At 34.9% G+C, this 26360-nt stretch overlaps 1 protein-coding gene across 1 annotated transcript in view; it reads left to right on the top strand.

Moving 5' to 3' along the window:
* Positions 1-26360, top strand: part of BRIP1 (BRCA1 interacting helicase 1) — a 218165-nt gene that overhangs the window by 127284 nt on the left and 64521 nt on the right. The gene's annotated exons all lie outside the window — the stretch shown is intronic.

The following is a 26360-nucleotide window of genomic DNA, read 5'->3' as shown; positions in this document are numbered from 1 at the left end:
ATCTTATTCTGGTTCTCCTGCTCACATCCCCACTTTTTGTAGTTAGTATGGTAAGTTTTATAGATAGACAGTATAAAGGAGCAGTAGCAAGAAATAAGATTGCAAAAGAGAATCTAGATGTCTCTCATACAAGCCATCTCAAAGATCAAAGGAACTATTGTATTAATTAAAATGTACATCCTGATAATGTATCAAATCAGGGAGAACCATCAAGGAACTGCTTCTTATCAATATGTAAATTCCTATAATATATAAATTCCAGATAAATCCAGACCTCTACCGATCCATCCCAGCAGAACATCAAAAACGTGCTGATAGCTTTGGAGGGATAACTTTGAGATGAGTTAGATATGCTAATGAACTAAGGTGATACAGATAGAAATTAGTCTTTTTCCCAAAAAAAACCTTAAAAGTGAGATCTCAAACTCCTTTCCCATGAGAATTCTTCCGTCTCCCTCAGGTCCATGCTGCCTAATGCTCCCAATTATAATCCATCCATTATATGAATGTTATTGTCTACTTTCCCTCTTTCCCATCCTCTTCCCCACATTCTTCTCCCTCATCATCCTATTCCCGGTTACCACTTTACTGTCTACCTTTGTACTACTTTTTTCTACTTATCTCTGCCTTTCTGGGCCTTTTGCCCCATACCCTCTGTGTTTAATTAAATTGTGATTACTGCCCTGATTCCCATTGCCAATCGTAATCTTTTCTGGCAAGTACCCAAAGAATGGGGCATGCCTATCCCTGTTTCATAATTTCATAAATTATCAATTCACCATACCACCTAGTGTTTCTGCCAAGGTTATATATCCTTTTATCCTTGATCATCCTAAATATAATTAATAGGCTATATAGGATTTGGGGATGGGATGCTCCAACCCCTCAGTTCATTGATAGCCAAAAGATACAGTTAGACGTGTAGAAATTTTAATGTTGTAATTAGGTATTAATATAACTGTAAAATTATCCCCAGGAGCTGGTCTCCCAGATCACTTTATGAAATATGAACCTCTTTCTCTGACAAAATTAAAGAAAATAATCTCATAGATTGGACACATCTTTGCAGAATTTTAAATATATAAATTTGACAGTTATATTTTGAGGGGTTTCAGGTTTGGAAATACTTTGTGGAGAAGATCCTTGCAGAAGATTGAGGAGGTAGGGATTTTTCTGTCCCTTTCTTCCCATGAGCCATGGCAGAGCAAGGAGATACCCAGTCTAGCTGTTTGAAAAGGCACAATCAAGGAAACAAATGTAATTTTTGACAGGATGAATATAGACAATCTGTCATTCAAGTAAGGAAGTAGTTTAAAGGAATAATACCCCTGGAAGCAGAAAATGAGAGCAAGCTATGGATTTAAGGAGGGCTAACTCTAGTAATTGAGAGTCATATTCTAGAGTCACCTTCCCATACAGATACTGCACCCAAGGAGAGCAGTATGAGAACTACAAAGAGAGAAAGTACTTGCTTTTTTTTTTTTTTTTTTTTTTTGAGAAAGTATGTCTATAAGTTGCCTTTGGTACATGTATATCTTCTATGTGTATATCACCATCTGTTACCAAGTTTGAGTTTACCCTTCCCACAGTACTGTGCATATTTGTGATAAAAAGTGTTCTAATTTTATGCAGGGGATTGTTTTGTGACTGTTCTTTTTACTTTGCCATTTTATTAATACTATTGCTTTGACTTAATTATATCTACTTGATGACTATTGATGGGAAGCCCACTGGTGGGGACTTGTAAACTATAGTGTTAAGAGTATAGCCTCAAGGACAACTAGGTGGCACAGTGGATAGAGCATCAGCCCTGAAGTCAGGAGGACCTGAGTTCAAATCTGTTCTCAGACGCTTAACACTTCCTAGTTGTGTGATCCTGGGCAAATCACTCAGATTCAGACCACTCAGACAATTGCCTCTGCAAAAAAAAAAAAAAAAAGTGTATTAGAACTCAAGATAGTAGCAGTCCTCTAGAAACCTAATATATGAATGCTAGTCCAGAGTTTTGGATCAGGTAGACTAGAAAGGGTGTTACTTTTCTCTAGAGAGCATTGATTATAGGACAACAGAGGCTAGGTGCCTGCTTTACAAAAGAGAAAAATAATTTGTTTATTTATTTTTTTTTGTTATAGCTTTTTATTGACAAAACGTATGCATGAGTAATTTTTCAACATTGACCCTTGCAAAACCTTCTGTTCCAACTTTTCCCCTCTTTTCCTCCATCCCCTCTCCTATATGGCAGATAGTCCAATGCATATTAAATATAAAGTATATGTTAAATACAATATATGTATACATATTTATACAGTTATCTTGCTACACAAGAAAAATAGAATTTAGAAAGAAGGTAAAAATAACCTGGGAAGAAAAACAAAAATGCAAGCAAAGAAGAACAGAAAGAGTGTAAATGCTATATTGTGGTCCATCCTCTTTTCCCAAAGTTCTTTCGCTGGGTGTAACTGGTTCTGTTCATTACTGATCATTTGGAACTGATTTGGATCCTCTCATTGTTGAAGAGAGCCATCTCCATCAGAATTGATCCTCAAATAGTATTGTTGTTGAACTGTTGCCTATTTTAAGGAAAAGTCCATTTATTCCTATACTTTCTAGTGTTTTTAATAGAAATGGGTGTTAGATTTTATCAAATGCTTTTTCTGCATCTATTGAGATAAACATATGGTTTTTGTTAATTTGATTATTGATATAGTTAATTATGTTTAGTTTTCCTAATATTGAACCAGCCCTGCATTCCTGGTATAAATCCTACTTGATCATTGTGTATTATCCTGGGGGATGCTTATCTGTAATCTCCTTGTTAGTATTTTAAGATTTTTGCATCAAGATTCATTAGGGAGATTGGCCTATAATTTTCTTTCTATTTTCAACCTACCTGGTTTAGGTATCAATACCATGTCTGTGTCATAAAAGGAATTTGGTAGGACTCCTTCATTCCCTATTTTTTCAAATAGTTTATATAGCATTGGAGTTAATTCTTCTTTAAATGTTCTTTAAATGAATTCACATGTAAATCCATCCGGTCCTGGGGATTTTTTTTTAGGGAGTTGATTAATAGCTTGTTCTATTTCTTTTTCTAAAATGGGAATATTTAACCAATTTACTTCTTCCTCTGTTAATCTAGGGAACCTATATTTTTGAAGGTATTCATCCATTTCATTTAAATTATCAAATTTATTGGCATAAAGTTGGGCAAAGTAACTCCTAATTTTGTTGGTTTTTTCATAGAACCAACTGTTAGTTTTATTTATTAATTCAATAATTTTTTTACTTTTCAATTTTATTAATCTCTCCTTTTATTTTTAGAATTTCAAGTTTAGTGTTTGGGTTTTTTTAATTTGCTCTTTTTCTAGCTTTTTTAGTTGCAAGCTTAATTCATTGATTTTCTCTTTCTCTATTGTATGCAAGTAGGCCTCTAGAGATATAAAATTTCCCATTATTATCACTTTGACTGCATCCCACACATTTTGATATGTTGTTTCATTATTGTCATTCTCTTGGGTGAAATTATTAATTGTGTCTATGATTTGCTGTTTCACCTATTCATTCTTTAGGATAAGTTTATTTAGTTTCCAATTACTTTTTAGTTTTCCCCTGCTTTTTTATTGAACACAATTTTTATTGCATCGTGATCTGAAAAGTGTTTACTATCTCTGCCTGTCTGCATTTGAATTTGAGGTCTTTATGTAAGGTTCTGGTTAGCTTTCTGGAGATCTTGGGACCAGTCTTCGTTTCAGCAGAATAATCACCCCGAGAATAGTCAGGGATAAAGTCCAAAATCTTTATTATCTCCTTCACCATCCTTCACCTGGGGCCCAGCTAGCTTTCTGGAGGCCTTCCAGAATGGGTCTTGGTTTCAGTGCAGGAGGCAGGAGAGCCCCATGAGGGTCTCTATCTTGAAGTCTGTCTTTGGCTGAGTTTGTCCCCAGTTTATATACTCTATTACAGTTACATCATTACAGTATATTGAGTATAAACCAATCATTATATCATGAGGGAACCATTATTTGTTGTAAGATTAATTCAATCATACTGAACTAGAGAACTCACATGCTAAACTAGATAACCATTGTCTTATCAATTCCACTGAGTTAACATCTTATTGTCAGATTAAATCAGTCATACTAAGCCTTAAGTATATTTCTCCGAAGTTCCTGCCCTTTACATCTTAATGTCCTAATATATGGTCAATTTTTGTATAGGTTCTATGAATTGCTGAGAAGAAAGTATATTCCTTTCTGTCTCCATTTAGTTTTCTCCAAAGATCTATTATACCTAACTTTTTTAGTTTTCTATTTACCTCTTTAACTTCTTTCTTATGTATTTTATGGTTTGATTTATCTAGTACTGAGAGTACAAGGTTGAGATCTCCCACTATTATAATTTTGCTGTCTATTTCTTCAGCTCTCTTAACTTCTTTAGGAATTTAGATGCTATACTATTTGGTGCATATATGTTTAGTATTGATATTCCTTCATTATCTATGCTAAAGTTTAGCCAAAGAACTGCCCTTTAGCAAAATATAGTGTCCTTCCTTATCTCTTTTAATTATTAGATCTATTTTGGCTTTTGCTTGATCAGAGATCAGTATGGCTGCCCCTACTTTTTTGACTTCATCTGAAGCATAGTAGATTCTGCTCCAGCCTTTTACCTTTACTCTTTTTTCTTTTTACCATTTTTTTTTTTGACCTTTACTACCTTTTACCCTGCTTCAAGTGTGTTGCTACAACATGTTGTAGGATTCTGGCTTTTAATCCAGTATGCTATCTGCCTCTGCTTTATGGGGGAGTTTATGGTTAAAATTACTAATTCTGTATTTCCTGACATCTTGTTAACCCCAGATTATGCTTTTCTCTTTCCTTTTCCCCTTACCTCCCTCCCCAGTATTAAATCTATGAGCACCACTTGCCTTACTCAGCTCTTTAGGATCCTTCCCTCCCCCTTAGAGTCTCTCCCCTTTTCTTAAACCTTTCTCTTTCAATTTCTGTATTCCCTTCTACTTAGCCTACCCCTTCCCTTTTCCCTCTTCCCCTCCCACTTTTCAATGAGATGGGAGAAGTTTTTCTGTAAACCAAATATGTCTAATATTTTCTCTTTGAGCCAGTTCTGATGAGAGTAAGAATCACACTATGATCATTCCCTTCCCTTCTTTCCCTCAGATATAATAGTTTTCCTTTGCCTCTTCGTGAGATGTAGTTTCCCTCTTTTTACCTCCACTTTTCCCTTTTTCTGGTATAATTTCCTTTCCACCTCTAGATCCTTTTTTATAACAGTAAACCAAATTATACATGTACTCTTTATGTGTATCTGTAACAGAAATACAGTTGTCAAGAGTTCTTTTTACCTTTTTATGCTTCTCTTGAATCCTATATTTGGAAGTCAAATTTTTTGTTTAGCTCTATTTTTTTCATCAGAAATAGATGGAATTCACCTATTTCATTGAATGTCCATCTTCTTCCCTGGAAGAAAATGCTCATTTTGGCTGGGTAAGTTATTCTTGGCTGCATAACAAGTTCCTTTGCCTTTTGGAATATCAGATTCCAGAAAAATAAATTTTTGTACATTAGGTAAATTAACATTCATTATTGAGCATTGCTGTATACAAAGCATTGTGCTAGGCTGGTGCTGTTTACAAAGGATTATAAAACAGGAGTTTCTGGTATGAGAACATAATACTCTTAGCTGAGAGGCCAAAATATATTTAGTGGAGCAAATTTGAGCTCTGTAATTACAAAGTAATATATAGAATCATACAGTGTAGAATAAAGGCATAACTATTAACACATGTTGAATTTATACTGACCATATAAACCAGAGCCCAGGCAAAAGGTTTACTGGGAGTTGGGGAAAATGTAGAAATGCTGACCACCTCCTGCCTCCCACCTCACCACCCAGATAATAATTATTATAATAATTCATATTTATTCACTTTAAGGTTTACAGATGGTTTTCCTCACAACAATGTCAATGAAGGTAGTGCAAATTTATTGCCCCATTTTACAAATAAGGAGACTCAGCAAAAGTTTATCCAAAGGAATGGTTTCTAATTAATTTCTGCTTCATTATGTTATACATTTAGAACCAAAGAAGAAATTTTATAATCTAACTGCTTCAGATTGCAGAGAATCTTAGGCTCAGGCAGGCTAAATAATTTGTCCACACAATACTAAAACATGAGTCAGGAAGCCCTGAATTAAATTATGATCTCAAATACTAAATAGCTGTGTCATCTAGGGTAAGTCACATAATTTCCATCACTCTCAGTTTCCTCATCTGAAAAATGAGGATAATAATAGCACCTGTCTCCCAGTAAGGATAAAATGAATATATATATACACCACACACACACACACACACACACACACCACACACACACAAAGCACTTTGCAAACCTTAAAAAAACTACATAAATGTCAATGATTATGATTATGTCTGTTATCATAATAAACTTATGCCTTCTGCCAGTGGTCTTTCTGTGCCGTCTCAGGAATCTTCCTTTTCAAAAACTGAAGTGCCTTTTTCCTATTTGTGTTTAGCAACATTGGTTCAGCTTTTCAATCTGCCCTTGCAGAAGAGATTCAGATGAGAAAATTTATAATTCCTTTTCTGTTACTATGTCCTGATTGATGATAATACACAATGAGTTGAAATTGAAACCATCACATTTTATTTTTATTCTTTTGTTTCTTCCTTAATTGACTTGAAATTTTGAATTATTTTGAAGGTATCAAAGATATAGACTGAAGGCCTGAAAGTTTGGGAATATTATTTTTTTCTTTAACAGTTTTGATGCCAAAATATATCAAGATCTTTAAAAAACTTGTCTAAAAATTCATAGTTTTATATCATTTAGTAGTATAATGATATCTATTCTGATAAATAGGACTCTGGCAAGTATCTTGCCAGCAGTCACTAAGAGAGAGACTCCCACTGTGATTGTCACAGGTCACTCTATTCTCTTTACCTTTATAGGGATGGACAATTGAGACATCCTTGAACTCCTGGGGCATAATTTCCTTTTGTCATATAATTTGGAAAATTTCAGTCACCTTTTGTATGAGCAGCAAACCCCTCTTCCCTTGTAAATCTCAGCTGGAATAGAATCAGCACCAGGTGCTTTGCCTCACGAAAGTAGCCCAGTGGCATTCAAAAAAACCTCTTCTTTAATTGGAATTTAAGCCAGGGAGAAATTGATTTTAACTTGAGGTAAACAGTCAATGACTTTAGTAATGATTTTTTTTTTCTGAGGCAATTGGGGTTAAGTGACTTATCAGGGTTACACAGTAGGAAGTGTTAAGTGTCTGAGGCCAGATTTGAACTTGGGTTCTCCTGACTTCAGGTCTGGTGCTCTATCCACTGCACACCTAGCTGCCCCTGACTTCAGTAATATTGATGACATAGGTATTCTCTCAGCCAACATCATGTCATCCACACATAGGACCAGTGATTATAGAAAATGGAGAAGTTTTGAATGCTGGGTATAAGTTCACTTCCTTACCCAGTATATTTTCAAAGGATGTCCACATACATTTCCAGAGCTAGCTCAGTGTTTGGGAGCCTCCGAAAGAAAGTGTGAGAGAGGAGAGGTATTAGACTGACTACCAAACTGAAGGTCTACAGAGCTGTTGTGCTAACCTCGTTGTTGTATATCTGTCCAACCTGGACAGTATTCCAGGGCCATGCCAGGAAACTGAATCACTTCCATTTGAACTGTCTGATAAAGATCACCTGGCAGGATAAGATGCCAGACACTGAGGTCCTTTCTTGAACTAAACTGCCAAGCACTCAAACTCTATTGCAGAGAGAGCACAACTCTGTTGGGTTGGTCATGTTGTTCAAATGCCAAATGTATGTTTTTCAAAAAGACTTTTTTGGAGAATTCACACAGAGCAAGTGCTCACAAGGTGGTCAGAAAAAGTGATATAAGGACACTCTCAAAGTCTTTTAAGAACTTTGGAATTGATTATACAACATGGGAGGCACTGGCATAGGACAACCCAGTGTGGTGTACCCTCAAAAGAGAAGGCGCTGTGCTCGTTGAGCAAAGCAGAATTGAATTAGCTCAAAAGAAACACAAGATGTACAAAGTTAAAGAATTTACCCCAAATATACATAGGGACTGTTTGTTTCTGACCTGTGGCAGAGTATTCCAAGCTTGCATTGATCTGATCAGCTACAGTCAGATACAATAACTTGACTCTAACATAATGTCATCTTGCTTCTCTTTGAAAAGGAAGGACAACAATTAATCAATCAGCTACTCTGATATTCTTTGACAGTGTAATATTTTAGTACTATACAATACTATAATACTGTTGCTGAATTTTATTAAAAATGTGTTAAAATAATCCCCTCCCTCCTCCTTTCCCTCTCTCCCTTCCTTTCCTCCTTCCAACCTTTTTTCCTTCTCTCCTTTCCTTCTACCTTCTTTCCTCTTCTTTTCTTCCCTCCCTCACTCCAATAAGATAACTGAACATTATCTTATTTAATGATGATATCTTCTTTACATTCATAGTTAAAATTTAAGTCGGGATGTGAATTTTATTCTTTATTTCTTTTTTAGAAAATTTAATGAATGTTAGATATAAAAATATAATTTTCTTAGTTTTATTGTTATGTATTTTAAAACTTACTCCACACAGTTCCATTGCATTACAACATTATGATGCAGAGGTGACCCTGGATATAGCTTTTAGCATAATCTTCCATCAAAGATTACCTTGGCTAAGTATGGAGCGACTCTTTGTCCATCCATATGGACATGAATTTTTTGTCCATGGGAACCTATAAAATGAAACAAAATACAAAATATCCCTTCTTTTTTTCCATAGGATTAACTGAAAAGGGTCCAGAAAGTGTTAAGAATCACAGTTTCAAAATTATATCTAAATCTTAATTTAGCTGTTATTACTCTAAATATTTTTTCCTTATATAGGTGGTGAATGAGTCCATATTCTGTTGGAATTACTAACTCATAATCAATGTTGGCATTTTTCCTTTTATGAAATGAGAAAATGAAAGGAAATAGCACTCTTAGGAAATGCAAATAAAGAAATTAGTGGAGTTGATTTTATTACATATCCAAAAAACTAGAAGAAGTATTTCTTTGATGTTTTGTTATTTCATATTATAGTACTCTTATGAAAGTATTTGCCAAAAACAAAACAAAACCAGGAAGAAAATAATTACAGTACATATATTTTGTGTTTGTATATTCTCTCTATATATGTTTTGTTTCTTTCCTTCTCTCTCCTCATCTATTTTCCTCTTTCCTTTCCTTCTCTCCCTTTCCCTCTCCTCCAGGTTAGATTTACAGTTAATGAAAGTTTCACTTTTGTTTTTGTTTTCCCGATACTTGACACTTAGTAGACATATAATAAATATTTGATTGTCTTGTGTACCAACATTTACAGAAAATGACAAGAAGGAGAAATTGTAAAAGTACTTGAAGAACCCCCCTCCCCAGATTAATATGATATTTGTGGATTCATTGCAAAGATGAGCATAGCCAAGGACAGTGAAAAATATGGTCCAAATACAAAGAATTAAAATAAAAAAAAAAAAAAAACTCATGCCTATCTCATGAATACTTTTTTTGTGTGTGTGAAAATTGGGAAGTTCTAGATATAAAAGTTCCAAGTAATATCACTAAAAAATGAAGCTGATATTTTAACAAACATAAGATGACTGCTAGTAATGTCATTTCTAAATTAGCTGTAACTTCTTATTTGTAGAGTAAAAATCATTATTAGGATCAAAGGAGGAAAAAACTGAGACTTGATGTGCAATTAAAATAACTCCAACATGACATTTTAAAACAAGTTGACTTTGAAAAACATGAAATGGATAAAGGAAAGAACATTGGTCCCAATTATTACAATTTCATACAGAAATTTAACTGGATAAATCAGTTGACACTATAGATCTTTTTGATTGGCAGAGAGATTTAATAGCCATTTTAAGTTATACGTTAATTCAGAAAAATATCATGAAGATTGTGGGAAATTGTGAGTTGTATTCTCTCATAAAAATGAAAAACTGTGGGAAGAAAAATTAGTTATCAACAAAGCTTGATGGAGAGATACAACTAGACATACAAGGATAAACTGGATGGACAATAAACAGTGGAGAACATCTGCAAAAATTTTTATTGCAGATATTGAGAATTTTATAGAAAATTCTTCTGACCATTAAGGAGACTGAAGCTACCACATTTATATTTTAACATCACTGAGCCAAATGCATGTTTTGAAAGAATGCGGTAATTGATGAAATAAAAATGGTAAAAATTTTACTGAATCAAATTAAGCAAAAGAGGTACATAGGGGAAGTTACCCAATTTTGAAAACAGTGACTAAGTCTTTTCTTTTTAAAAATACCTTATTATTTTTTTAAAATATCTTAGTATTTTAAGGAAGAAAGTAAAATACTAAAAAGGGAAAAAAATCTTGTACTTTGTTATTACCTTAAAAGGTAACTGATTATCAAACTTTACATACCCTTTGATCCAGCAGTGCTACTACTGGGCTTATACCCGAAAGAGATATTAAAGAAGGGAAAGGTACCTGTATGTGCCAAAATGTTTGTGGCAACCCTGTTTGTAGTGGCTGGAAACTGGAAAATGAATGGATGCCCATCAATTGGAAAATGGTTGGGTAAATTGTGGTATATGAATGTTATGGAATATTATTGTTCTGTAAGAAATGACCAGCAGGATGAATACAGAGAGGCTTGGAGAGACTTACATGAATTGATGCTAAGTGAAATGAACAGAACCAGGAGATCATTATACACTTCAATAACAATACTCTAGGAGGATGTATTCTGACGGAAGTGGATTTCTTCAACAAAGAGAATATCTAATTCAGTTCCAACTGATCAATGATGGACAGAAGCAGCTACACATAGAGAAGGAAAACTGGGAAATGAGTGTAAACTGTTTGCATTTTTGTTTTTCTTCCCAGGTTATTTTTACCTTCTGAATCCAATTCTTCCTGTGCAACAAGAGAACTGTTCGGTTCTGCACACATATATTGCATCTAGGATATACTGTGACATATTTAACATGTATAGGACTGCTTGCCATCTGGGGGAGGGGGTGGGGGGAAAGAAGGGAAAAGTCGGAACAGAATGAGTGCAAGGGATAATGTTGTAAAAAATTACCCAGGCATGGGTTCTGTCAATAAAAAGTTATAATTATGAAAAAATTTTTTAAAATTAAAAAAAGGTAACTGAAAAAACATGAATTACCAACTCATTAGCCTCTTTTTCCAACAATATAAAATTTAAAAACAATAACACTATACATGTGAAGCCCGTTCTTCTTTATTAGAATATTTGAATGAAACAATCAGGGTTTTATAATCAGAGGTTACCACTTTGTAACCACTGTGTAACTTTGTGTGGGGAAAAAATTGTGGTGTTTTTCTTCTTTTTTATAATATATATGATGGTTCTCTGTGAGCAGGTTTCTTGGGGAGGTTTTCTAGAGGCAGCCTTAGTTTCGGGTCAGAGTAATAATCACTTCAAATACAGCCAGCTGATAAAATGCAAACGTTTATTTTCTCCAAGAACTCTTGCAGCTTGGCCCCTGCCCCTGCCCCTGCCCCTGCCCCTGCCCCTGCCCCTGCCCCTGCCCCTACCCCTGCCCCTGCCTCAACTTGGACTCGTGGCTTTCAATCTTCAACTGACGTTCCCCTTTCAGTCTTTTCAACTGAACTAACTCCCCTGAAGCTCTAAAAGCCTCTTTATATATGATCTCCCAAAGGTTGACTCCTCTTCTGAGGGAGGGATTAAGGGAGGTGTGAATTCACAAAATTACAAAGTTAACTTTGTGAATCTCCCATACTTGTGAACTCCAGTGAGTGCTTAAATACATTAGTGAGTTAGAGAATTTGCTAAGTACCATGCTAAATTAGGCAACTGACTTATCACTTTGTAAGGATTTGCTCTAATGTGTGAACCAATAAGCATTGTATCTATTCCACTGAGTTAACACTAGGATTCTAACATCTCCCTTGAGTTATCACCTTGTTTCAAGTTCTGGCTCTTAACAAAATATAAAGAATGCAAGATTTCATTACACTGTTTTATTGTTTGCTAACTTTTAAAAAGCATTTTATTGGCCAGAGCAAAATATTACTTTATAGATTGTTGTCCAATGAAGTGACTAACTTGTTTATGTCAGAAATTCCTCAAAAATTAAGCCAGAAAGGATAACTTTGATGATCCTATAGCAAGGTACAAAACCAAGAGGATATATACAAAACAAAGATGTTCACTAATCTCATAGAGATATGTAAACCTTTTGGAATAGAATTTGTTTTAGGCCATATGAAGTAACTCACCAGTCTCAGTTACCATGCCTACCAAACCAGAAACAAAGTACTAGAGGACTTCACCTTTTCATGCCTAGAATTTCCAATTCATAGCCTCACTGATTTTCTGAGTCGCCCACTTCATCTTTACTTGGTTCTAGCAATTTTTTATATCATGCCTTGGTCATCTCACTAGCTGCCACACTTCAGCACAAGTATCCCTGTCCTTTACCTCCTCCACCCCTGGCTTTCCAATTCAGAAACTATAATCAAACCAAATCTGTCATTATTCTTGAAAAGCATGAGTCATTGTACTCCTTTACTCCTCAATTCACAATTTCAATAACTTATCAAATTATCTTTCCCTGGCCACTGTTCTTTTATCTATATTACCTTTCCCTAATAGATGGTTAGCTCTTTGAGATGAAAATTCTCTTCACTTTTATATTTGTATTCCTTGTGCTTAACTTAGTATTGACCTTTTATATATTCAATAAATGCATTTTAATTTATTCATGCATGTGATCCGGTTTCTCTTTCAACAGAGAAGTAGACTATTATGTCATTTTCTCCAGTGGTGTATTATATTACAAAAAATTTTCTATATATAGTTGGATTTAGCCTGGAAGAAAGAAAATTAACAGGGAAAGCCTTTAATAGTAGCTGTAAAGCAGAGACACTCATTTGATAGATTATAATGAATTGATTGCTGATGGTCCTCTATAGCACTAAGAGTTGTTTTGGTTTTCTCTAATGGGCAGGGGTCATAAATAGAAGCTATTGATACTATCCCTTCTCTAGAGCCAACCAAATCTATGGAGAAGGGAAAGTAATACTGACTTGAGCAGGATTCCAAGGTGAGAATTCATATATCCTCTTCTTTTTTCATCTCCCCCATTTTACCTTTAATCTTATCATGTAAATTGTTTTTTTCAGGGAACTTTTCACTTTGGGATATAAAGAGTAGATTTCCTCATAAAGAAAGATGAAGACCTTCCACTTCTCACCTTATGTTCAGCAGAAATCATAATCAATTGTAATAGAACAGTAGGCTTCAGAAAGAAATTTCTTTTCTGAGAATGGTTATAAAATGTTACTAAGAGAAATGAGGAGGCAGGAAGATTATAATATTGAATGACTTCTTTAGATTATTTCTATGTTATCAGAAAATCTTTAGCCTGATAAAAAGATGTGAATTTTTTTTCTTTAGAATTTTCAGTTGATAATTACTTTTGAGTCCTCTCTCTTTTCCATTCTTTCTGAATCTCCCTCTCTCTGTCTCTCTCTGATTTTGTAAAAAGAAGCAGCTTACCATATTGGAAGGTTTGCTTTGGAGACATAAATACCAGGTTTCAAGTTCTGGTATATGTTCTTTGCATAAACTCTAGAAGTTATTTAACTAATTTTTGGTCTAAGTAACTTTTTTTTTCCAAAGAGGAGACAACTTGCCAGTTTATTCTTAAGAAACACAGAACTGATGCTTCCATAGCAGCTATTTCTTGGTGGAAGTTATGTCCCAGTGTAATTTGGTATTTATGTAGTAGTGTGCTGGTAAATGTTTAACAAATAGGCATATAAGATGCACTTTTAAGTTTAATCTTCATTAACATTGTCTCCATCCCTTTCTTTGTCTAGATAGTCAACAAAACAATAAGTCAAGCCCTGTGTTTTTGGCCAATTTTTGAGATATTAAAACTCACACATGGCTTTTGAGACCTAGTTCAAGCTGACTTCAACACACCCTAGCAATTAGTAATTTTCCATAACTTTTCTAAATAGATTCTGATACAAATAGATTTTGATTTTTTAAAATATTATTTTAGTTTTCACCAATTATAGGTAATTTTTTTTTTTTAAAGTTAAACACATTTTTTCAAATTGAAATTTTGGAACAGCTCTCTATGGGACTTTTTTTTCCCCACTTGGATGTTTTCTTTCTTTTTCTTTCTTTTTTTTCAATGACAAGCTAAAGTCTCTTTATTTAAAAAAATTATTTTGGGCTTGAAAGTAAGCAGATAAATATATATATATATATATATACACACACACAAATGGAGAGAAGAACTTCTCGCAAATCTAAGACTGCCAGCGAAGAGCATAAGTCTAGGATCTTGTGGTCTAAGGAGAGCTTGACCAATAGACACAGGTTCTGGCAATAAATCTTGTGGTCTTTGCCATCCATCTTATACATAAAGATGCTGTTCTTTCAGTAAACTTCCTTGTCGATTGTCTGTCTCTGCTGATAATGCCCCAAATGGAAATGGTAGCTGTTTTCAAATTTCATGTAATTCAGGCAGTATTCACAAAACCAAAATCTGGGCTGTTTCCCATAATCTTCTAGGAATGGAGAGAAGTATCAGGCATCAGTCACATAGTTTTCCCAATATAAATCTTGTCCACATACTTCACCTCGATAATCACTTCATGTTCCTTTTCTAGTGCTGTTGTTGTTGGATCCATTTCTGCATAGGTCTTTTGCATATGGCTGATCTCATTATCCCTGTGGTTTTGGTTACAGGTGATGTTGCACTCAGGCTGCTCTGCCAGCTCACTTGGATACTTCTCAGAGTTCTTTTGAACAGCTTCTTTTACCATCTTGATCTAGGCCAGCTGATTCTTGTCCACCCATGTTCAAGGTTAAAGCCTACATAATGTACATAGAATTCCTTTTGTCCTTTTTGGTCATTCACTTAGCTCACAGATGGCTTGGTGAGAGAGGAGGTCCCTTCAGCCACAGCTCTCGCCCCATCCCAGCTTTGCTGTTCCCCAGGGCTCTGACTTCAGCTGCTATAGTTGAGATTACAAGACAGTTTTTTTTTTTTTTTTTTTTTAACAAGGGGAAAGACAAGTTCCCTAATACCGTGTTTCCCCGATAATAAGACACTGTCTTATTTTTTTGGACAGAAAAAAAAAACCACCAGAGGGCTTATTTTCAGGGGAGGGCTTATTTTAATGAACATTGACATCAATTTTAATAAACAGGTAAATGTGAACAAAAAAAGTACCTTTATTCAATAATGATTATGTCATCTTCTTCAACAACATTGTCATAAGTGTCTATACCCTGAATTCCGTCCTGGATGTCTTGCGCCTCTATTTCCTTCAGAAGAAGTGGACCCAATCTGTCATGTCCAGCAATATAGCTCTCTTTAAATGAACATGACTTGTCCAGGTAACCTGCTCGTAGTGCCTTGGAGACAAAGCTGTCAGTAATTTTATCCCATGACTTCTTCACCCAAGTCACGACTTCTTGCAGACAGGTCTTCACAAAGTTTCCACGCTGATTTCTTTCCATTCTATTTTCAATGTAGTCATTGACTTCCATGTGCAAATGGTCCTTGAATGGCTTGTTTATTGCAATATCAAGGGTCTGGAGATAGGCAGTCATTCCTGCAGGAATTATTACTTGATCTATTCTTCTCTCTGCAAGGAAGCTCTTCATTTCTTTAGCTCAGTGAGTGCTGACTGAGTTCTTCTTTTATCCTCCATCATGCCCCCTCACTCCCGCTTATATACCGGATTTTTATGTTGTCCTGCCTCAGCTCTCCTCCGCAGCACTGCTCTCAATGGCACCAGCAAGCAAATCACTGGGGAAGAACAGGATGATGCGCTCACTGCTGCAGCTCTGATTGGATGCAGCTCGGAGCATGGCGTGTGTTTCACCCGGGGCGAGGGGGGGGGGAGAGGAGGGAGGGGTGAAGAGGGTGGAAGGAAAGGGGGGGAACAGTGTATAGAGGGTACTGTAATATAGCTTGTAGCGCAGGGGATCACCTTCACTACAGTAGCAATCTCAATAAGGCTTATTTTCACGGGAGGGCTTATTTTAGAGGAATCTTACACAGTAAGGGGAAGGCTCATTTTCGGGATAGGTCTTATTATTGGGAAAACACGGTAGAACTCATAATTAATCAGGAGGGAGATGCCAAGAAATGGGAATATGCCATTGACTAATGGGCTAAATCATAGAGAAGTTTAGTAGACTAACCCCCAAAAGAGGGTTACCAGGGGAAGGATTACCATTAACTGGTGGGCTAATTCTAAAAGGGATTTAGCATTTTAAAAGATTAGCTTTAACAAGGAAAAAGACCCTGAGGCAGCAGTACACCTTAGTGGGCTAGCTCACAATTAATCAGGAAGAAGAAGCCATTAAAGGGAAGATACTAAAAATGGGAGAAAGTACCTTATAGTGAGCTAGTCCTGGAAAGAAAATAAAGGTAAGGTTTTTAGAGACCCAAAGTCCACTTGAACAAAAGATCTACTTAAGAACAAAAGGCTCAGTGATGGATGAGAGATCCAGATCTGAGAGTCCCTGCTTACTTCAGGGCTTGTTATAATTCTATCACTGCTTCAGATTTTTTTTTTTTTTTAGGTATAAAAACACCTTTAACATTCCTTTTTTAAAGTTATGAGTTCCTAGTTCTCTCCCTCCCTCCATTATCTCTATACCTCCTTAAGATGGTAAGCATTTTGATACATGTGCAATCGTGCAAAAGATTTCCATATTTTGATTTTATTTTTAAAAAGTAATTTTAATTGATTTATGATCAAACAAGATATAGAGAGCATTAGGGGATGTAAAATGGATAGTTTGATTACATTAAATCTAAAAAGGTTTTGCACAAACAAAACTAATGCAGCCAAGATTAAAAGGAAAGCAGAAAACTAAAGAAAAGAATTTAATCACAAATTTCTTGGAAAAAGTCTCATTTCTAAATAGAGAAATGCATCAAATTTATAAAATTGCAAGACTTTCCCTAATTGATAAATTGTCAAAGGACATGGATGTTTATAGTCATGTGAAAAAATGCATTAAATCACTATTGAGAAATGTAAATTAAAACAGCTTTGAGATACTATTTCATAACTATGAGATTGGCTAATGTGACAGAAATGGAAAATATTAAATGTTGGAAAGGATGTGGGAAAATTGATGTACTCTTGGTAGAGTTATGAACTGAGCCTTTCTGGAGAACAACTTGGAACTATACCCAAAAGGCTTTATAATTGTGCATACCCTTTGATTCAGCAATACTACTAATAGATCTGTATCCCAAAGAGATTTTAAAGAAAAGAAAAAAGACGTGTGTGTGTGTGTGTGTGTGTGTGTGTGTGTGTGTGTGTGTGTGTATGAAAGAACTGGAAATTCTGCCAATTGGGAAATGGCTAAACAAGTTGTGGTATATGATTGTGATGGAAAACTACTGTGATATAAAAAATGACAAGCAGGATACTTTCAGAAAAACCTGCAAAGACTGATGCAAAGTGAAGTAAGCACAACCAGAACTACATTGTAAACAGTAAAAACTATATTGTATGATGATCACCTGTGAATGCCATAGCTAATCTTAGCATTACAGTGATCTAAGACAATTCTTCAGGACTCATGATGAAAAATGCTAAATATCTCCAGAGAAAGAATTTATGGAGTCTTAATGCAGAATAAAGCATACTTTAAAAATTTTATTGTTCTTGTTTTTTTGGGGGGTGGGGTGGGAGAAGAGGTCTATCTTTTCTTTCACAGCATGACTAATATAGAAATATATCATGCATGACTGCACATATATAACTTATATGAAATTGTCTTCTTGAGAGGGGGAGGGGAAATTAAGGGTTTTTTTAAATATAAAAAATTGCTTTTTACATGTAAGTAGAAAAAAAACAAAAGATTAAAGATAATTCTATCTTTTTTTTTAATCTCCAGAATTTCTCTGTATCACTCCTCCCTCTTAAAAAGCCATCTCATATAACAAATATTTTTAAAGAAAAAAAGAAAAAGAAAAAAGTCATAACTAAATAATCCATTGAAGAGTTCAAAATCAGGTATATTGTTCACCCATGGTGCATCTGCCCCTTAGACGGCATAGAATGGGTGTTTTTATTTTTATTTTTTTGATACCGTGCTTGTTCTTTGTAATTTTGCATTTTTTATTTTTGTCTCAAGTGACTTCTGAGGGATCAGAATTTGCTTCAACTGGATGCCAGTCCCCTTTCTTCTTGTGAAGCTCCACAAATACTAACATCTTTCCTGTTCCTCCTTCTATTCCTTAGTTCTCTGGCTGAGCACTACAGAAGGGGAAAGGATGAGGAAATTTACCAGACTCTGCAGATTGGTGGGGAAGTGATTGCTAAATTTAGGGATTAAGAGATTAACTTTCTCTCTACCTTAGTAGGCTTCTTGATATTTTAGATCTTGGAAATAGCTAGAATTGCTTTGTTGTTAGAATTTGCTGTTGTACATAATTCATAAGAAGTTGGAGAAGTTTGCAAGGTTGCGTCTTAATTTTTATCTTGTTTATCTTGCTGATCACATGATCATATGACCCAAAAATCATTTTCTTAACATTAAATGTTCTTTTCCATTATTTTAAATAGACTTTTGTTGGAATCCTTACAAACTGCTAACTAATTAAAGTTGATCTAATCTTACAAGAAGATGTTTTGGGCAGAACCTGAAACAAGGTACTAAGTAGAACTAATTAGTACAATGCTTCTGTTTGCCTATTGAGTTGGGCTTGAATCCTATATAATTCATGAAACTCCAAAAGCCACAATAAATTTTGTCCCGGTTCTAGACATGTTCTCGCTATGGATTTCCAGTCATTCGGGGTTAAGATTTCATAAGACAAATTACCCAGTAACATCTTCACATAAGATGATGTAGCCCCATAAATATTCTGTCTTGCCTCGGAGAGAGGGCTTCTGGCGTAATTCCGCTGAAATCTCTCAAAGCGCTCTGTGTCTGCACCAGAGTGCTCCTCTCCAATCTAGCTGAACTCTCTTCCGCGACCAGCCAGCCAAGTGGAATATATTCTGGAATAGCTCTCTCTTCACTGGCCTTATATCTTCTGAGAAAGAGGGATTATGGGTTTTCTCCCATAGTGCTCTCTGGCCCTAAGAGCTTTAAGGGAGGTGTGAATTCACAAAGGTAAGAAGTTTACTTTGTGAATCTGGCAAACTTGTGAACTCTGATGAGTAAAGGTGCAAACACAAGCATTGTACTAATTAGTTCTACTTAGTATCTTGTTTCAGGTTCTGCCCAAAACATCTTCTTGTAAGATTAGATCAACTCTAATTAGTTAGCAGTTTGTAAGGATTCCAACAGACTTTAATATAAAATAATTTACTACACCTCTCCATAAGAAAAACTTTTCATTAATTTTGAGGAATGATACTGATATTCCCTTTATTATAATGTAATGTTTCCTATAAAATTTTTACTTATTTTATAGGTTTGGATTTTCTTTTGTATGAATTGTGATTTCATGAAAGGAAACACCATCTACCACTTACAGACCAGAAGTGATTCTGCAGTTTGCTTCTTATTCTATTGCTTCAGAACACTGAAAGATTAAGTATTTTGTCTAGGTTTTACTGTCAGTATTTGTCCCAGGCTGGACTTGAATTCAGGTCATTCTTACATTGACTTCATCACATATTTAAATATAGATAAAACAAGATTTAGAAAAATTAGTCAATTATACCATATGTCATTTTTTTTCTTTTAATACTATTCATCATGATCATACTCAAATACTTATTTAGATTTTTAGATAGATTTTTAAAACCTCCAAACTCCTCCTGATATTATGATCACTTATTTCTCTCTCTTTTTTTTAAATTTAATTTTTTTCTTAAATAACTTTTTATTGACAGAACCCCTGCCAGGGTAATTTTTTACAACATTATCCCTTGCACTCTTCTGTTCCGATTTTTTCCCTCCCTCCACCCCCTCTCCCAGATGGCAAGCAGTCCTATACATGTTAAATAGGTTACAGTATATCCTAGATGCAATATATGTGTGCAGAACCGACCGGTTCTCTTGTTGCACAGGGAGAATTGGATTCAGAAGGTATAAATAACCTGGGAAGAAAAACAAAAATGCAAGCAGTTTATATTCATTTCCCAGTGTCCTTTCTTTGGGTGTAGCTGCTTCTGTCCATCCTTGATCAATTGAAACTGAGTTAGATATCTTTGTCGAAGAAATCCACTTCCATGATCACTTATTTCTCAACATTATATGCTTTTCTACCTGACCTAGTGGACAGAATGGGTTGGGATATCAGGATCCTTTGGAACTGAATTCTTATATCTTATTCTTATATGAAATATGGGGGTGGGGAAGGAAATAAGGCCCCAGTTTTTCACTTTATCACCTTTGGTATTTTTTTATTTGAGAAGCAAAAAGAAAATTGCAATTTTGTCTAGAATATACAGAACAACAACTCCAAACTTTTGCAATTAAAAAAAAACAGTTATTTGAATACTAAATATTAGTTTGAATCATGAATAAGTTTACATAATTGTAGAGGCAGAGCTGAGGGAGACTTTATCTTCTAATAAAACCTTCCTATTTCACATATGAGGATCCTGAGATCAAATGAGTTTAAGTAACTTATCCAAAAATCCTATAATGGTGTCAGTAGGAATAAGTAGCAGAGTCAGGCTTTGAAGTCAGTATTTTTCAAATCCTCCTCTTCCCTTCCCCACCCCCTATTCCTTTCTTCCTTCCCTCCCTCTCTCCCCTTCCCCCAACTGCAATCTATTGCTTTTCAGGGTTAGGAGGACATATATGATTCATCTCAATTGTTTTTGTAACCAAGTATAAAACCATAGGATAGAAAAAATAATATTTTAAATTTTAAAATAAGATAATTCATTTTTCTCAGCTAACCCTCTGGAAAATACATTTAGTTGAGACCAAACTGTTTTTGAAATTGGACCAAATGTCTTTTAAACAATATGGCGTGATTGTTTAATGTCATATTTTTATCCGTGCTACATTTGTGCTGTATTTATTACAGAAGTGCTGTTAACAATATTATTCTGGAAGCTTTGGTGAGCAAAACATTTCATTTTCTATTACTGTTGTCACCATTCACATTTTCCATTATTTAAGGTAGTTATTGAAAAATTGATGGTATGTTGATACCAGAGAGACATCTTTTAGGCTTCAGTGTTGATTTCTGGCACACAAAACACAGTTCAGTGCTTCAGTGTCCTGCTGGTGAGCAGCCTCTGTCTTTGTCCCTAAAGAAAAGTCATACCAGTGAAATCCCTTATGTTTCTCAAAAGTTGAATGATGCATACTATTTATTCTAAAATGAATATGAATTATTCACCTTTTTTTGCTAGAGTATCTGCATGGTAATCATAAACTAGTTTATATTATTTAAGTGTTCACCAGGTTCAGTTTCATTTTACTTTGGAGTTATATGGTATATAGCCAGTGATGTGCTAGTAAATGTTTTAACAAGTACCTTGGGGGAGGGGGGGTGTGCCATAATGTATGCAGACATACCATGTAGTTTAATCTTTATTATCAACATTTTCTCCGTCATTTCTAAAATCTAGACAGTCAACAAAACAATAAATTGAGCCCTGATTTGTAACCTTCATTGATTTCCAAGTTGTAAATGCTCACACTAAAAATTTAATAGTCTACTCTAAGGAGCCAGTTAGAACTGATTCTGTCCTATGCCTATGACATTATTTCCATTCTTCCTTCCCTATCTCTTTGAATGTGTTGAGAATTGGCATTGTGTATTAAGATTGTGTGAAATAAGAATGTCCACCCTACTTCCTATTTCTTGTTGCATGTCGATATCTTCCCAGTTGCTCCTAGCTGTAGTTCATTAGCGAAACAATATGTAGTACCTTAATGTTACTTGCCAAAAAAAAATGTGATGGAAAGCAGAGCAATATATAGTAATAAGAAAACTCAGATCATAAAAACTTAGTAGTAGCTACTTAATTTATCTATTGAATCAATCTATTGATACTAATTTATTTATTACTTACTCTGTCCCAAACACTGTGCTTATTCCTGGGTACACAAAAAGAGAAAAAAGAGCCCTCAAGGACTCACAGTGTAATGGAGACAATAAGAAAACAAATAGATACAAATAAGCTACATCTAGGATATATAAGAAATAATTAAAAGAAGTTGAAAAGCTTCCTGTAGAAAATGGGATTTAAGTTGGGACTTACTGGAACCCAGTAGGTGAAGATGATTAGGGAGAGCCTTCCAAGCATGGGATCAAATAAATCCAGATTTGGCAAATCTGGGCTGCCAAAAAAGGAGCCCAGAGCTAAGAGATATAATGCCTTGTTTATGGAACATCTAGGATACCAGTGTCACTACTTTTAAGAATACACAATGGGCAATCTATAAGGAAACTGGAAAGGTAGGAGAGGGAAAGGTTATGAAGGACTTTAAATGCCAAACAGAGCATTTTATATTTGTTTCTGGAGATAAAAAGGAACTACCAGTTTATTGATTAGAAATTAATTGATTATTGATGATATAATCAGATCTTTGACTTAGGAAAATAATGTTGGTGGCTAAATGAAGGATGGATTGGAGTTAAGAGAGATTTGAAGCAAGCAGACCCACCAGCAGGCTATTGAGGAAGTACATGTAGGAGGTCACAGGGGGCCATGCTAGCATGGTGGTACTCTCAGAAGAAAGGGAGGGGGGGCATATTTGAGAGATGTTGAAAAGATGAAATAAATCTTGGCAAAAGATGGCATATGGATGGGGTGAGAGCCTAATGAGAGTGACATCTAGGTTGTGAGCTTAAGGGACTGGGAGAAGGGGGTTGCTCTCCATAGTAATAGGGGAGTTGGGAGTAGGAGAAGGTCAGGGGGAAGGAAAATATGTTCTGTTTTGGACCTGTCAAGTTTAAGAGGCCTACCTGACATCCAGTTTGAGATGTCTGAAAGGCATTTAAAGATGCAAGACTGGAGCCTGGCAGAGAAGCAGGATAGTCACCAGCATAGAATGATAATCAGATCTATGGAAACTGATGAGATGATCATGGGATAACATATGGGAGAGAAGAGAAGACCCAGAACCTAGAGAGTACCTGTGAGTAGAGGGCATGATGTAGATGAAGCTCCAGGAAAGTAGACTTAAAAGCAGTAGGCTGATTGGTAGGAGGAGAAGCAGGAAAGAATGATGCCCCCAAAACCTAGAGAGAAGGTAGGATCAGGGAAGAGAGGATGATTAATTGTCAGAAACCACAGAGAAATGGAGGATAATGAGGATTTGGAAAAATCCTTTAGATTCAGCAACTAAGATCATTAGTGATGTTGAAGAAAATAGTTTGAATGGAATTAGAAGGTTGAAAGTCAGATTATAAGAAGAGAATGAGAGGAGAAAAAGTCAAAGCTCTTGTTGCAAATGACTTTTTTTTAAAGTTTTGCTGCCAGGGGTTGAAGAGATATAGGATGGTGATTAAAGGGAAAGATCAAATGAGGTATTTTTCAGGATGGGAAACATGGGTATGTTTGTAGATAGAAAGAGTGAGGCAGTAGAAAGGGAGTAATTGAAATTAAGTGATAAAGTGGGAATGGCAGAGGAGGGTATCTGTCAGAGGAGACGGAGTGGAATGGGATCTGTTAAATAAACAGAAATTTTAGCCTTTGTAAGGAATAAGGCCACTTAGTCATGTGAGACAAGGGTGAAGGTAGATAACAGCTGAAGGCACCTGACTGATGAAGAGTTAGGAAGAAGGGAGAAGAGTATAGACTCTGCTTCTTTTTTTTTTTTTTTTTTTAAGCTGTTTCTCTGCCTTGATGAGTGTTTAAAAAAAAAAAAAAAAAGGAGTCCTAAAAAAGGACCATCCTATTTTAAATCCCAACTTTTCTCATTTCTCAACCAAGTTGCTTGACTCTTCTGTACTTTAGTTTCCTCCTGTAAAATAGGACTAATACATGCCCTACATTGGGTTGCTAGGAAGATAAAGTAAGATCATAGAGAAGTCTTTTGTTTTTGTTTTAAAATGACACAAAAATAATTTAAATAACATTTTAAAATTAGAAACAGAACACAAAATTTTCTTAAACATAATATTTAAAATATACTTCAACTTAATATCATGTTTAGTTAAGGGGAAAGGTAAAGAGAGATGAAACATAAGAAGAAACCAGAAGAAGAGAAAGAAGGAAGAAAAAGGTCACGTGTTCCCCCTCTCCCCCGCTTCTCCCTCCCACTAAAAACGGGCAAAAATAGGGAAAAGCAAAAAAGACAACTAGAAGAGAAACAGGGAAGGAAGAATAGTAGAGAAATGGAAAGAAAACTTAAACTGTAGAGTCTAGAGATTTTTTTCCCCTTAAGATAAATTTATTATTATTTTTTCAAGTCAATAAAGGAAACTTTTGATATTTTGGCATGGCACGAATCTACAAATTAATGTAGATAGAAATGCAATTTTATTTATATTAGGATGCCCCCAATAATAAGCAATTGCTGTCTCTCCAATTATTTGTCTTTATTTCTGCGAAAATTATATTTAGATAATTTCACCATCTCTTGGATTTTGGGTATATTTTATGCATTCTGTAAAATTCTTATTCTATTTCTGTTGGGTTTTGTTTCTACTTATCAAAAACATTTTGGGGGGGTGGTCTGGACTCTTCTATATGCTTGTTGCTTTTCATATATAAATGTTTCTATTGATTTTTTTGTCTGTTTGTTTTGTTTGATAATGGCTTTAAGGAAATCCAAAGATTGTTAAATCATCTCACCAATCTTTTTCCAGGTCAGTTGTTTTTTATATGCTTCTAATGTTTTTATATGTTTTCATATTTTGTTCTTTATAATATAAATATGACTATATTTGTTATACATGTATTTGTTTTATATATACATTTATATTCTTCTTGTTTATTGTATCATTCCTTCTGCTCTTTGCCTATAAAAAGTTTAATTGATTTGATTCAGAATAAAAATAAAGGTAATTAAATATTGTACTTCTGAACTTAAACACTAAAAAAAAATTCTCATACAAAACAGTAGGACAGAAAAAGAGCATTACAAATGAAACCATGGATTTTCACTCCTACAACTTAATTTTTAAGACATAATAAAACCTACATATTATTTTCATGATAGTCCTGTTTGTTCTTCCTTCTGAACTTCTTTTTCTTCTCTTCTGTACATTTAAAAAATGTTTCATTGACCTCTTTTTTTTGTGTGTATTACTGTTGCTACCCTCTTCTCCATTTAAAACAAAGAGGAGGGGGAGAATAAATATAGTCAAGCAATGCAAATCACAGTAGCAATGTTCAAAAATGTTTCTCTTTTTGCACTTTGTGTTCCTTACCTCTCTGTTAGGAAGTGAGTGATGTGTTTAATCATTTATTTATTTTGGTAAATATTTTCCAATTACATTTTAATTTGTTTCCATCTGTACATGTTCAATAACTCTTAGACAATTAGGAAATGACTGAATACATTATGGGATATGAATATGATTGGATATTATTGAACTTTGAAAAAACTAAGAATTCTAATCAACATAAGAATTAACCATAGGACTAGTCGACTCGTGATAAGTGAAATATGTTACTCACCTGCTAACAGAGAAGGACTTAATGCAGAGCGAAACACGTTCTTTTGAACATGGCTAATGTAGATACTTGTTTTACTTGACTATACGTGTTTATAACAGAGGGTTTTTTTTATTTTTTCTTTCTCAACATGTTGGGGGCACAGGGACAGGAGAAAAGGCAAATTGTTATTAATTGAAAAAAAAATTAAAGCTGGAAGGAGCAAGAATTGAAGTGGTATAAAATGAAAGGAAATTTGTCCATTAAGAAGCAGGTGTTCTAGATAGCACAGTGGAAAGTATGGGCTGAGTCTAAAGAGAGAAAATTTTGTTATTTTTCAGGTTCATTATCACAGAGATAATTGTGAAATTAATCCAGACAAAATAAGAATGAGCTCTATTGATAAAGAGAGTTGATTAGAAAATTCTAGATCAGCTCTCTCTCAACCACCCAACTTCTTGTGTTGCGTTACTGTACTCAGAAAGTATCTTAAGATCTGCCTTGTTGTGGGCATGAATGTGATGTGGTGTGCTCCCACAGTAGGCAGCTGTGTCTCAGAGACTGGATTGTGTCTGATGTTGTTGTGGCCAATAGGACTTTCTGAGACTTGGAGGTGGCGATTGATATAGGTAATGTTCCCTCAAAAGTCTAGAGAGAAAGGAGAAGGTAGGATGTCCTATTTTCCACTCCCATTAA

Source organism: Antechinus flavipes, chromosome 4 (assembly GCF_016432865.1).
Source record: "Antechinus flavipes isolate AdamAnt ecotype Samford, QLD, Australia chromosome 4, AdamAnt_v2, whole genome shotgun sequence".
Classification (NCBI taxonomy): domain Eukaryota; kingdom Metazoa; phylum Chordata; class Mammalia; order Dasyuromorphia; family Dasyuridae; genus Antechinus; species Antechinus flavipes.
Note: the sequence above shows the minus strand (reverse complement) of the source record. Positions and strands in the feature narration are given on the sequence as shown.